Raw genomic sequence first — 14,812 nt, 5'->3', positions numbered from 1 at the left:
CGCCTAGCAGCACTTAGCTTTTGCCAAGCGCTGACGTCTCTTTCACGTGTTAGCTCCTCACATAGCAACCTTCCAAGGGAAGCACTGTTATCAGAGGGCGACCCAAGGCACATGGAGAGCTGAAATGTCACGTGGTAGAAGCGGCAGGGTGAGTCGCAAACCCAGGCGGCTGGGCCTGGACGTTGGGGCTCTACCTCCCGTCTTGTGCTACTTACCATCGTCTGCACCTGTCTCTAACTAGCAACTCATGAGCCGTGTGATCTGAGGACTGCAAAGAATGGAAGCTGACCGTGGATACTGCCTTGATTGTGGGGTTGCCGCAAGGAAGTGGCGTGGAGTGGGTGGTTTTCATGGTTCTGTAGGCTGGAAGTTCAAGACCAGGATGTTGGCCATGTCCATGTCTTCTGAGACTCTGTCCTTGGCCCGTAGCTGTCTGTCTTCTCCCTGTGTCTTCCCAAGGGGTGTGTGTGTGTATGTGTGTGTGTCCGTCCATTCCCTAAGGGCCTCCTGTAAAGCACCAGTCCTATTGGATTAGGGCCAACACGAAGGACCTCATTTTAACCTAACTGCATTGTTTTTCTTGACTGCATCATTAAAGGCTCGATCTCCACATATTCCGAAGTTCTCGGGGTTCAGGCTTCTGCACATGGGATTTTTTGGGGGGCAGGTAACAGCTGTCTGAAGCCCAAAGGGAATTGTTGGACGTTCATTAGGGAGTATCAGACTTGGCGCAGAGCATTGGTGGGTCCCGTAGCTTCTGTAGTATCGTGGCAACTGCTCAGTTCCGGTGGTGACTGATTCCCGGCCAGCTCCAAGAGAAAGGGAGATGGGGAGGGAGAGAGACAAGCAGGAAACGACTGGCTGAATCTGATCAGATGTCCAGGCCTCTTGTAGATGCTGGGGCAGAGAGAGAGAAGGTGGGGCCCTTCAGGTTCCTACAGGGAGGAGTGGCTGCCGAGAGCCCACCAGCAGGGCCCGCTCTGGGGGCGGACCCAGAAGGGTGGAAGGGTGTTGCTGTGAAGGAGAGCTGGGTTCTGGTCTCCCTCGTTCCCTTCCCCCTCCTCATGCCATCCCGTCCATGCTCACCGTGTCCCTGGAGGAGAGCTCCGAGCTCCTGTAGAGCACCCGCCCGTGTCCCAGCGGTGTGACGGTGACGGTGCGTGTCAGACTCCATTACTGAGCGGCCTCATTGCCCTACAGCAGCTGCACTCAGAGGGATGAAAACAGACGGGTGCCACAGTTGATGTGTGTCCTTCCCCAGCCCTCTGTGTGTCAAAACTCAATCGCAAACCACAGTAGTACTAAGCACGCTTAGTGAAACAATCCAGTCCCCAAAACTGTATGTTTTTCCTGACAGGGGGTCATTAATATGCAGAGCACAAGGAAAGGTGTAGGAGTGAAATTGACATTTGACGGTTTGAGTCTTGTTTACAGCCCTTGTCTCTGCTCTTGAGGAACAGTGGTCTTTGATACTACGACTTGGTGAATTCTTTATTTGGTGGGGGGTTAAGCTTGTGATTATAAAGTAAACTGCAAGAGGTGGAGGAGGAGAGAGGGTGGGAAGTACCGTTATACTTTAAAATCTGTATACCATTATGCGCTTACATCTGTATACGAAATGCGTGAAATCCATTTACCTTATGTAAATAAAAACTTTAAAAAGAGGTAGAGCCTACAGGAGGTGATGAGATGGTGAGGGCAGACCCCTCATAGGTGGTATTAGTATCCTTAAAAAGAAGCCTGAGCGTGGTTGGCCCCTCCCACTTCTTTTACCGTGAGGACAGACCCTGAATGTGCTGGCACCTTGACCTTGACCTTCTTGGTCTCCATAACTGCCAAGTTTCTATTGTTTATGGATTAGTCCAGGGTATCCCGTTAGAGCAGTGGGGATGGACTTGGACGTGGAGTCCGAGGGTTGACTGATCAGGCGACTCTGCCCAGATCTCCCCCTGGAAGTGAGTTCACTCGTTCATTCAGTCAACACACATTGCGTGAGCATCTATTCTGTCCTGGGCTTGACGCTGTGCATCACAGCAGTCCCAAGGCCGACGGAGTCTTTGCTCGGATGGAAATCTGTGGGGAGCAATGGAGACTAGACTAAGTTACTGGAATTAAGACTTATTCTATGCATCTGCTCTCCCACAATATGGCGCTGAGAGAGAGAGACCAAACAACCTCTACACAGCTGCCTCACCGGTTCGACTGATAAACTGCAGGAGCTGATCCTGCTCCTGATTGGAGGAGAGCAGCGTGCTCAGCGTGTGGGCAGCAGAGTTGGGATTGGTGGAAGAGGACTATAAAGGAGGAGAGAGACAACATGCACCAGGAACATCTAAGGGGAACATCCGGATAACATCTGAGCAGCCCCCGAGAGAGCCGGCCGGCGGTGTGCCGCTCCTCCGCGGAAGCGGGGAAAGTGGCAGGGGCAGCTGTCCCTCCACGGAGGTGGGGTGGGCGGCAGCTAACCCGGGATGGCGTCGTTCCTCTGCGAGTGAGGGAACGGCAGCTAACCCAGGAAGAGCCGAGCAGGCAAAAAAGAACAGCGCAGGGTCCAGTGTCGTTCCTCTGCGAATGGGGGAGCGACAGAGATCAGAGGCCAGCAGAGAGGGAGGAATTCCAGAGCCTGTTAACTTTTGTTCAGAACGACCACTGAGACAGGAGAGCAAGTTTCGGGTGCACTGATGAAAATTTCCTTTGCCACTTGGAAGGGGTGACACAACAGAGCAGTTAAGAACACAGACTCTGAGTCTCCACCCTCTGGGTTCAAATTCCAGCCCTGCTGTCTGCTAATACTAACAGAAAACGAGGGGAAGGGATAGGAATAGAAAATGTGGGCGTGCCGAGGGAAGCCTCTCTCCCAGGCTCCTACGGCAGTGCCTGCCGCGTAGTTGGGGTTCAAACCCTGTCTGAATGAAGGCTCCCACCAGTCGATGCCGCGTGGGTCCGCGGAATCCAGCACTTGAAGGGGAAGGCGCTTCCTTGGGTGGCGTGCAGCGCCTGTCCGCTCAGTCTCGGTACCTCCGGGGCTTGAGACTTGGCTTTGTCGGGTGGGTGTGGCTGACTCCAGGGGTCCCGTGGGTAGCTCATGGAGAACCAGGCTTCATTCTCTTAAGTCCACTCTGAGGCTCGTGCTGCAGGGGGAGGGATGAAGGGTGGATGCTGTGGCTGCTCCCTCTTCTGACCACAGCTCATGCCTTTCTCCACGCCCCCGCTCCCCCACACTCGGCTGTACTCAGCAGAGCTCCATTCGCTTCCTCCGCTTTCTCTCCCGTGGGGTGGTTACATCAGGAAGTGGGATTTGCGTCTTAGAAAAATCCCTTACTTTTAATACCAACTCTGAGGGAAGAGGGCTTAATGACTATTGACTGTGTATCTCACTCCGGGAGACAGTTTAATAACACATAGGAATTAGGACAAACTTCTCTCCAGGTCAGGTTCTGCTGACCGGCATCAAGTTTCCTGTGATTCATCACAAACTTCCAAATCAATGCAACCCGATAGGGTTCCTCCTCGGTCCCTTTTCCAAGAAGAGGCAATTGGAACCAGGGGTGTGTGACTCAAACTCGGCTTCTCTCCTCCCAGGAGGTCACGGAAGGCACATCAATCCTGGGACAGCAGGTGGCCCTGTCTCAGCAAGTGTCTCACTCTTCCCCCACCCCCACCCCAGTCATCCGACAGGAAATGACCAATGATTCGTTTCTTTCTGAGTCTTGCAGTGGCGTGGCCTGGAAGAGGATCCATTATGTATTTGTGGCTTTGGAAGAGGATCATGCGTTGAACCCTTTTCTTCCTTTGGTGCTACAAAAGATAAACTCTGCCATTTTGACGGGGTTCTGCCATTAATTGCACACTGCATGCCTGTTCAGAGTCATGAACATGTGAGGAAACTTCAAGCCTTATGTTCAGTGCCAAACAGTGAGTAGTGGTACTATAGCAACAGTAACAACAGCAGACACCTGGCACAGGAGAGCTAACAGCAAGAATCTCCTGCACGCCTTTCACATCCCTAGACCCATACACCAGAGAGAACTATAAAATAAATCAATTCTTATGGCTTTGTGTCACTAATCTTTTATTTATTGGGTAGAGGGAGAGGGATCTTCCAACTACTGGTTCACTCCCCAGATGCCCGCAATGGCCATGGCTGGACCAGACCAAAACCAGGAACTTCTTCTGGGTCTCCCATGTGGGTTGCAGGGGCCCAAGGACTTGGGCCATCTTCTACTGCTTTTCCCAGGAACATAGCAGGGAGCTGGATCAGAAGTGGAACAGCCAGAACTTGAACTGGTGCCCATGCAGGAGGCTGGAGTTGCAGATGGCGGCTTAACCCAGTACAGCACAGCAACAGCCCCTGTATCATTAATCTTGTTCCATTTCTTATAAGCTAATTTTCTTCAAATATATACATTCTCCTTAAAAATTTTAAAGGTTCAGTATACAACAGATACAGCTTTATCTCTTTCCTCTTTCCTTCCCAGAGGGAATCATTGAATTTTGTGGGGATTAGTCTCATATTTTTATTTTTACTATGTATGTTTGCATCTACTCCAAAACTTAAACTTCTAATGAGAGGTAGTCTTAAATGCTTATTTATTTGGTTTGAGAGATAGACACATGCACACATGCACACACACACATAGAGAGGGAGAGAGAAAGAGAGCCTCCATCTGCTGGCTCACTCCCCGAATGCTCACAAGAGTCAGGGCTGGACCAAGCTAGAGCGAGGAGCTTGGAACTCCATTAGAGTGTCCCATGTGGGTGTCCCTTGGGTAGGGACTAAGTACTTGAGCCATCGTCAGCTACTTCTTGCCGTGTGCCTTAGCTGGAAGCTGGACTTGGGAGCAAAGCTGGAACTTAAATCCAGACCCTCTGATAAGCGACGTGGGCATCCGAGCAGTGACCTGCCCTGGGGTCACAGCCTTAACCCCAAAAGCATGCTGAAGACCCCCTTTCTGCAGTGCTGCACCGCTCATCTTCACAGAGACCGCTGCTGCCTCACCCGGGATGCCTTGCCCCCACTTCACTCTTCCACATCCCTCCAGATCCACAGCTTGCCTGTGTTTTCTCTCTCTCCCTCTCTCCCCTCTTGGCTTAGTGTGTCCATCAGGGTCAGCCAACGTCTGTAAAGGATGAGAGAGAACATTCTAGCCTTTGCAGGCCATGTGGTCTCATAGCAACGACTCAGTTCCACAATTGTAGCCCCAAAGCTGCCATAGACCAGAAGTAAATTAGCGTGTGTGGCTGTGTTCCAATAAAACTTTATTTTTGTACCCTGAAATGTGAATTTTATATACATTTCAAGTGTCATGAAATATTCTGTTCTGATTTGGTTTCAACCTTTTAAATTTAAAAACCATTCTTAGCTCATAGCTATATAAAAACACAGAGCTATAATTGGCCTGTGGGCCATAGTTTACCAGTCTCTGGGATGGATTATTTTAGCCTCTTGGAAGTTGTTAATATTCTCCCTGCTTTTCTCAGAGAAGCAAAGTGTGGGAATTAATAGGATTTGTCAACATGATTAGGCAGTAGGAAGCGGTAGCAGGTGCCCTGGGCTGGGAGGTGGGGGCTCTGCGTTCTGCTCCAGCCTCCTTCTCCATGGTCAATGTTACCTTGGGCAGGTGTCTGGCTTTCTCTGGGGCTTTGGGCTGTGTAACCAGATGATGTGACATAGCCTCGCCCTATCCTCCTGACTGTTGAGAATGCCGCTTGTTTTGGGGCCTTACGAACACCCAGGGCCACGCAGGAGACTCCAGGTGGGAGTTGACTCCTGTGGTGCTCTTGGCTGAGTGATGAGGGTCACCAGGGGTTGATCTGACTCCCGTTGACTGTGCTGCTCGGCACAGGGAGAGAGCGGTGCCCATCTCGGTGCCCCCCGGCCGCCCTCACAGGGACCAGGGCTCTGGACCTCCTTCTTGGCCACACCTCCCCCTCTCCCTCTCCCACTCCAAGCCAAGTGTTCCATCTTCATTTTTTCACAAAGTTGAAAACATGATGCTCAGACAGTCATGAAATGAGCAAGGATTTTATTTAACTCATGAATGAGAGGAAAAGTAAGATTTTGAAACCAGTTGAAAGGCGAACACACATACACACACCGATCAGGGATGTGGAAATGAATTTGCTCCTAGATGCTGCGTTAACTGCACTGATACTCTGGCTGCAGTGCAGTGATTCTCAGACTTTCTGATCTCAGGATCCCCTTACGTTCAGGAAAATCGTGGAGGACTTCAAAGGTCTCTTGTTGATGTGATAGATACACTGATATCTGCCACATCAGAAATTAAAAGGGAGACCAGGAGAAGCACCTGGCTCCTGGCTTTGGATCAATGCGGTGCACCAGCTGCAGTGCGCCGGCCGCGACGGCCATTGGAGGGTGAACCAACGGCAAAGGAAGACCTTTCTCTCTCTCTCTCTCTCACTCACTGTCCACTCTGCCTGTAAAAAAAACAAACAAAAAAACCAAAAAAAACCAAAAACCACATTTTTTTTTGACAGAGTGGACAGTGAGAGAGAGAGAGAGAGAGAGAAAGGTCTTCCTTTGCCGTTGGTTCACCCTCCAATGGCCGTCGCGGCCGGCGCACTGCAGCTGGTGCACCGCATTGATCCAAAGCCAGGAGCCAGGTGCTTCTCCTGGTCTCCCATGGGGTGCAGGGCCCAAGCACTTGGGCCATCCTCCACTGCACTCCTGGGCCATAGCAGAGAGCTGGCCTGGAAGGGGGGCAACTGGGACAGAATCCAGCACCCCGACCAGGACTAGAACCTGGTGTGCCGGCGCCGCAAGGCGGAGGATTAGCCTAGTGAGCATTGGCGCCGGCACGAATACATTTTAAAACCCAAGAATGCACACTCACTCTGTTGAGCTGTCAGACCAATGCAAATCATGTCATAGGTCATATGACCTCTGGAGAGTGTTGCCATCCACGTGAGAAAGTGAGTAAAAGAGGAAAATAGTGCTTGACTGTTAAATAGTTGATGATGATGATGATGATTTTATTTAGAAACTGGCATCTATTTGCCATCACCCTCATTTCCTTTTTGCTTCAGAGACTATGAAGAGCAGCTTAAGACCAGTGGTCGTTCCTACCCCACGGGTGGCCTGAGCAGTGGAGCTGCCGCCCAGTCTCCAGTGGGGGACTGCTGAACAGGGCACAGGGGCACCTGCAGACCCGTCTCTACCACGGCAGTGAACTCTGGAGCTGGGCAGTCCATTTCCATTCACCCTGAAACTGCCCTGTAGTCCCAGCCTTTTCGGCAACAGCTTGCTTTTTCCTTGCAGACTGCAGGATCCCTGTAGAAGTGGGGATCAGGCACGCCTTCCCATGGGCATCCCCGGGAGATGGTGCCACACAGGTGTGGAACACAGGGCCAGCAGCCACTGCATCAGCGCCACAGGCAGGACTTGTTGGCGTTACCACGAACTTGGTGCGGAGTCTCCCCTTGTGGAGCATTGCCGTGGTCTGGTTGACTGGTGTCTGTCAGAGGCACCCATTTGCGGAGCTGATAGGCCCAGGAGATCCGTGAGAGAACGCTCAGACCTTCCCCCAAAGGGCACCCAGTACCTGATTGCTCATTTCCAAGTCTTTGTCAAGCCTTCCTGACCCCGCAGCGCACTCTGGTCTCCCTGGTGCGAGGCCGTGTGGCTCCATCTGTTCTTTCGCTAGTCTGTCCGGCTCCCCTTGGTCCTTCCCCTGGTTCCTCAGAGCTTATTGTGGAAGTGAAGCAGGACGGAGAGAAAGGACAGTGTGAACCCTCCTGGCAACGCACGAAGGAAAAGCATCCCGAGAGTCGCATTGGGCTGGGCTCCTGCTCCAGTACGGCTCCTGCAAGCCCGATTTTCTGGTGGTTGGGGTGTTGTCAGTGTGGCAGACGGAACAGGCAGGCTACTGGGAACCCAAACGGTGTTCAGCAGAACCGCGAGGCAGAGGCTACATCCACTCATCAGTCGCTTCCGCCTTGAGTCTCACCCTGATATGGAACAGAATTGGGTTACAAGGCCAGGAAAGAGCGTTTCAATCTTGAGGGGGCATGTTGATGACTCCAGTTGGAAACATCTAGAAGAACGGTCTAAGGGGAACAGGTGTGTCAGAGCAGGGCTGCCTGGACAGGCTGGTTGGCAAGTCCCCGCATTCACGAGGATTGCATTTGGTTCCAGCAGATGAGACTCCCGAGCAGACCCACACTCCGTCTTCCTGCTCGTGCAGGTCTCACGGCTGCTGCTTCCCCGCAGTCTTCCAGTGGGAGAAGAGGCGGCCAGGGCAGAGAGCAAAAAGGAGGGAAGGGGGGCACACATATAGACACAGGTACACACAGACACGTGCATCCAGACACTCAGATACACACAAACATACATGCAGTCATACAGACACAAACAGACACATGCATCCAGACACACACATAGATACACACAAACATACATACAGTCATATGGACACATAAACAGAAACATGCATCCAGACACTCGGATACACACAAACATACATGCAGTCATATGGACACGTAAAGACACATGTATCCAGACACTCTGATACACACAAACATACATGCAGTCATATGGACATGTAAAGACACATGCGTCCAGACACTCAGATACACACAAACATACATGCAGTCATACAGACACATAAACAGACACATGCATCCAGACACTTGGATACACACAAACATACATGCAGTCATACAGACACACAAACAGACACATGCATCCAGACACTTGGATACACACAAACATACATGCAGTCATACAGACACATAAACAGACACATGCATCCAGACACACACGTAGATACAAACATACATACAGTCATGTGGACACATAAACAGACACATGCATACAGACACTCGGATACACACAAACATACATGCAGTCATACGGACACACAAACAGACATGTGCATCCAGACACTCGGATACACACAAACATACATGCAGTCATACAGACACATAAACAGAAACATGCATCCAGACACTCGGATACACACAAACATACATGCAGTCATACAGACACAAACAGACACATGCATCCAGACACTCGGATACACACAAACATACATGCAGTCATACAGACACACAAACAGACACATGCATCCAGACACTTGGATACACACAAACATACATGCAGTCATACAGACACATAAACAGACACATGCATCCAGACACTCAGATACACACAAACATACATGCAGTCATACAGACACACAAACAGACACGTGCATCCAGACACTCGGATACACACAAACATACATGCAGTCATACAGACACACAGACACATGCATCCAGACACTCAGATACACACAAACATACATGCAGTCATACGGACACATAAACAGACACATGCATCCAGATAAACACATAGATACACACAAACATACATGCAGTCATACAGACACATAAACAGACACATGCATCCAGACACACACATAGATACACACAAACATACATGCAGTCATACGGACACATAAACAGACACGTGCATCCAGACACTCAGATACACACAAACATACATGCAGTCATACAGACACACAAACAGACACATGCATCCAGACACTCAGATACACACATACATGCAGTCATACGGACACATAAACAGACACATGCATATGCAGTCATATGGACACACAAACAGACACATGCATCCAGACACTCAGATACATACAAACATACACACAGTCATACGGACACACAAACAGACACATGCATCCAGACACACACATAGATACACACATGCAGGCTTATGGACACATGTACCTACACACATGCATCCTGACACACATGGACACATACACAGTTGTACACAGATCCACATCCACACACAGATACATGCACACACAGGCACACAACACACATAGACACAGCTACATAAAAACATACATGCAGACATACAGATGCATTCTGAGACACATGGACACCTACAGATGTACACAGATCCACATCCACACAGATACATGCACACACACACACGTGGACACATACAGACATACATAGACACATGCATTCTGATACACATGGGCACAGACATATGTACACACAGACACGTACATCCAGAAACACAGATATAAACACACAGGCAGACACATGTGCATACAGATACGTGTATGCTGCCACACATGTACACACACACATACAGACACACAGATATACACACACATACACACACACACACACATGCGAACTCTCCTAGAATCCTCAGGGCTTTTGTAACTGCTCACTGGCCAGAACCATGTATGCAGCAGGTGGGAACTGGATCATTGTAGCTCCTCATCCTTTGAGGCTGGGAGAGACTGGCGGTGAGCAGTGTTTGGGCAGCTAACTCACACTGCCTGCCCCAGCGCCCCTCCCGCCCTGAGAATGCAGGGGCTAAGTGCCTCTCCCTGCACTGTCAGTGTCCCTGCCCACCTTCCCTGCCAGGGGTCTTGATGGCTGCACCTGTCCTACTGGTTGTTCCCAATCTTCTGAACACAGGCCATTGTTGCCCAGGGTTTTCTCCTGCAATCTCCTTGCAAGGCTTCCTCTAACCCCTCCTCGTTGTGCCTAGTTATGTGCAGACGTGAGCAGAACTACAGCAACCAAGATGTTTAGTCTCTGCCTTCTTGCAACTTAGGGTTTAGTCCTATTTTCACCTACATCCCCCTGGGGAAGAGCAAGACTAAGGGTGGGGCCCCTTCCTGATTGGCTGTGAGCAACCCGTGGAGATGCTATCCTGTCCCTTTTAGAGGGGAGCAAACAGATTTGGAGATAGGAAGGGAATTCTGAGATGTCCTAAATTAAGTTACAGACCAGAGGATGGAAGGAAGAGATTATATCAGCTGACAGCTTTGGGCTAAACCAATAAAGAAAGGAACTGCTCCACACTCCTCTGCGTGTGGCGGATTAACCGACAAGGCACCATCGCACCTTGCGTACAGAACCAACCAAGGGGCAGCGAGCACTCCACGGCCTGTCCCATGCCAGGACTTTGCTGTGTGCTGTTCCTTCGTTCCTTCCCTCTCATCTAGGGCCATTGCAGGTTCGGTGTGAGCCGTTTAGGTTTTCTTCTCTCCACACTTTTGTTATAAAATAGCCTGACGTCTTTGTCAGTGGGCGCTTTTCCAAGTGCACGTGTCACTGGAGGCTCAGGGAATTTATCCCAGGACTGGTCCCGTCACTTTGGCTGGCACGTGTAACAGCTTAGTTACATCTTCCTCATTTCAGAGAGCTTGTGATGTCTAAACTTTTGTTTTAATGGCGCCGCTATGGGATTTGCCCCCAGTCACAACGCCTGAGTGCACAGGAGGTGTGGTTTGCACCTGGGCTTGCCTATCTCGGAAGCCCCCTTGCTGGCTGCCTTCCTGCCTCACCTTCCCTTTGCACAGGATGGTGCTTCAGATACAAGTGAGGATGGCAGCCACGCCAGGAAGACCGTGGTCTGTCTTCTCCAGGGATGTCTGTCTCTGTGCCAGCTGCCTCTCCCTCCATAGACTGCGAGTGCTCAGAGGCGGGCCATGGGTTGTATTAATTCCACGTCTGGAGTTGACCACCTTGTCTGAAATGCAGGAAGAACCCAAGAAACTGCAGCTCTCCGGGCACGGTTTGTTTAACCTCTCTGTGAGCTTCCCCTGGGAAACTTTCCACGAAGGCACCTGAGCGGCCTCCCCAGGGCCTCAAGATACTGGCCGTGTAATTGTCCATGTCTGTCAGCTCTGCGAGATGGGAGAAGAGCATTACTTCAGAGCTTTGGCAGGAGGATCAAGACGAACACACATTATAAAAATGAGATGGTCTATCATTCGAAAAAATGATCTACTTATTTGAAAGTCAGAGTTAGAGCGAGATCTCCCATTCACGGGTTCATTCTCCAGATGGCTGCAACAGCCAGGGCTGGGCCGGGCTGAAAAGCCAGGAGCATCATCTGGGTCTCCCATGTGGGTGGCAGAGGACCAAACACTTGGACCATTTTCTGCTGCTTTTCCCAGGCCATTAACAGGGAGCTGGATTGGAAGTAGAGCAGCTGGGACACAAACTGGTGTCCATATCTATGGGATGCCAGCATTGCAGGCGGCGGTTTCACCTGCTTTGCCACGATGCCGGCCCGGGGCTACCATTTAGTGAGCAAGTACCATATGCCAAGTCCCTTTCACACATCAACATGAAGACGCGTAGTAACACAGAAAGGTGATATCATTCCCATTGTTCTGTTGGAGAACTGAGAACCTAGGTTGGCTGGATGGTCAGGGCTGGCGGGACACAGGACAGACTCCAAGGGCTGTGCTGGCACACAGATGCTATGGAACGAAGCCGTGGGAGTGCTATGAGTTGTTAGTCCAAGGGCTCGACAGAGACTGAATGAATCGAGGAATGAACGTGTCTTTTCTGTCTCTTAACCCCTCCCGTCTCATGTCCGGCACTCGGTGTTTATTGATAAGTAATGACTACATGCACGCATGCCTGAATGTGATGGTTAATTTTATTCATCAAAGTGCCAGTATCCAGCGTGCCCAGAGGACACAGCATTTCTGGGTGTGCCTGGGGCATTGTGCACCTGAGTCAGAGGACTCAGTAGGGCGTCCTCTCTGATGCTTGTGGGCATCACACTGTCTTTAGAAGGCCCATAGAGGACACAGGGCAGAGGGAGAAGGAACTGATCTCGTGTGCTTCCTGCCTGCTGCTCAAGGACACGGATCTGCTTCTGCTCCCAGCCGGGGCCGATGCCGTTGGTTCTTGTGGGTGTCAGACTTGTGACCCCTCACTGGACCTACATCATTGGTTCTTGTGGGTGTCAGACTTGTGACTCTGGACCTACATCATCGGCTTTCCTGGGTCTCCAGTTTGTGGGACTTCTCAGCTTGACCAAGTGAGCTGATTCCTCATAGCAAATCTCTCCTGGCACACATGCACACGCACACACCCATTACGGGTTCTGTCTCTCTGGTGAGCCCTGACACAGGCTTACACACCTTTGTATCCTTCTCTTTCTGTGTGTAGCCTGTTCATTTATCCGGCTGGTATTAGCTGCCTCCTGACCTACTGATCCAGGCACCGATCTCATGGCTGGAGATGGACCCAGAGCAAATCACTGTTCAGGAAATGGAGGAACCGAAATGGAGAGAACCTGAAGAATTTTCTCCCCGGCAAACATACCAAACTGGAATCCTAGCCGAGTTCTTGAGATCAGCAGGTGCTTCTGGAAGAACAAACCAGCCACCCGCCGATCTGATTACGCCATTCCACGTGCTGGCTCCTCCTGCAGAAGTCTGGTTTAGAGGCATCTCCTCTCCTTCCTCCCCTTCTGCCTCAGCCCGTAGGACCATCCTGGGCCGGCGGCTCTGCAGTCCGTGGCCTGAGAGCGCTTGTGGAGGGACGCTGGGGAGGTGAGGACCTGAGCGGGAAGAAGAGGCGACCTCGCACAGAGACCTGGGGAAACTGTTGACAGCACAATGCATGTGTGCTGTCTGTGTACATTTGCATCATTCAGGAATGCCTGTGAGATCTTAGTCGGGGACTTCTGAGCAGGGATGACCACTCCTCCCCTCGGCTTCCTGCTCCCCTGCACTTTCCTGGCCTTGAGCTTGGCCGCCTCGACCCTCTGTACACTTGGGATGCTGTTCTCGCCTCTTGCCGCATGGATGGCTCCCTTTCCTTCTTAGAGACTTGACTGAAAGGTCGCTCTGCCAAGAGCTCGGTCTGGAGTTGAAGTCCCCGCTCACTACCCAGTTCCCCTCTGTTGGACAGCCCTGACGGCCACATCCATCACCTCGGAGGGAACTTGCTTCACTTATTTATAAGCACGTTCATTATTCACCCTCCTCTCGACGACGCACACTCCACAGACTGTCTTGTTTGTGTCCCCAGGGCCTGGCCTTGTGCCCAGAACATAGGAAGCACTCAATAAATATTTGCTGGGCGAATCAATAATAATTAGGACATTTCCAGCAGCCACCAATGTCACCATTAGAGGGGGACAGAGACCTGGCCTGGGAGGTGGCGGCCACCCAGCACCCAAGTGCTGGCCTCAGCTGCTGTAGACCGTGTTCTCTGCTAGGATGTCAAGAGACGTGTCTTCATCGTGGGCCTGATATCAGGCTGTGTATGTCTCAGGGTTGGCACACAGTGAGGGTTCCGTTAGAGAATGAAATAGTGCTTTGAACAAGGAGGGGCCGGTTCAGGGGAGCCAGGGACGAATTGGCGTGGGCCTGGGGGTCCTGGGGGTGTGCCTGAGATGCTTGACCCCCTCCCTCTCTTCAACTGGAAGATGGGTAAGTGTGACAGCTAGAGGAGCAAGATTTGCTTCCAAACAAATCTGAGTGTGTGGGAGTAGAAAAGGAGCCCAGTGTGGCACCACCAGGCTGGTTCGTGTCTTAGCTCTGTGGCTCGGGAGCAGGTGAGTCGGTTCCCCTCTGTGAGCCTTGGTCGGCTCTCTGTGTAAAGCAGGGGAGATGGGTGAACGTGACGGTGACGGGAGTGCGCGTGTGAGCTGTCGGATGCCTTGTGCACACGCAGGGCCCTCCTCCCTGCCCAGTGCTTCCTGCTCCTCTCTTCCTTTACCTCATACTCTACCTGCTGCTCCTCTTCCTCCTGACTCTGAGTCTCTACCAAGCCCAGACTTCCGTTACGTAAAGTGAGCAGCAGGCTGATTCATTTACTTTATTAAGATTTATTTGAAAGACAGAGTTAGAGGCAGAGACAGATCTTCTATCTGCTGGCTCACTCTCCAGATGGCCCCAACAGCCAGGGCTGTGCCAGGCTGAAGCCAGGAGCTTCCTCTGGGTCTCCCCCATGGGTGCAGGGGCCCACATACTTGGGCCATCTTGTACTGCTTTCTCAGGCACATGAGCAG

At 51.4% G+C, this 14,812-nt stretch overlaps 1 long non-coding RNA gene across 1 annotated transcript in view; it reads left to right on the top strand.

Annotated features, from left to right (window-relative positions):
• LOC149123621 (uncharacterized) overlaps positions 1–13,848 on the top strand; it is a 57,947-nt gene extending 44,099 nt beyond the window's left edge. The window contains exon 3 of the long non-coding RNA XR_016216323.1: positions 12,961–13,848. This is a non-coding gene — a long non-coding RNA (uncharacterized LOC149123621). The remainder of the gene's footprint in view (positions 1–12,960) is intronic.
• The last annotated feature ends 964 nt before the right edge of the window (positions 13,849–14,812 follow it).

This window comes from Oryctolagus cuniculus, chromosome 11 (genome assembly GCF_051225735.1).
Source record: "Oryctolagus cuniculus isolate XC-2025 breed Fujian yellow rabbit chromosome 11, ASM5122573v1, whole genome shotgun sequence".
Lineage (NCBI taxonomy): Eukaryota > Metazoa > Chordata > Mammalia > Lagomorpha > Leporidae > Oryctolagus > Oryctolagus cuniculus.
Note: the sequence above shows the minus strand (reverse complement) of the source record. Positions and strands in the feature narration are given on the sequence as shown.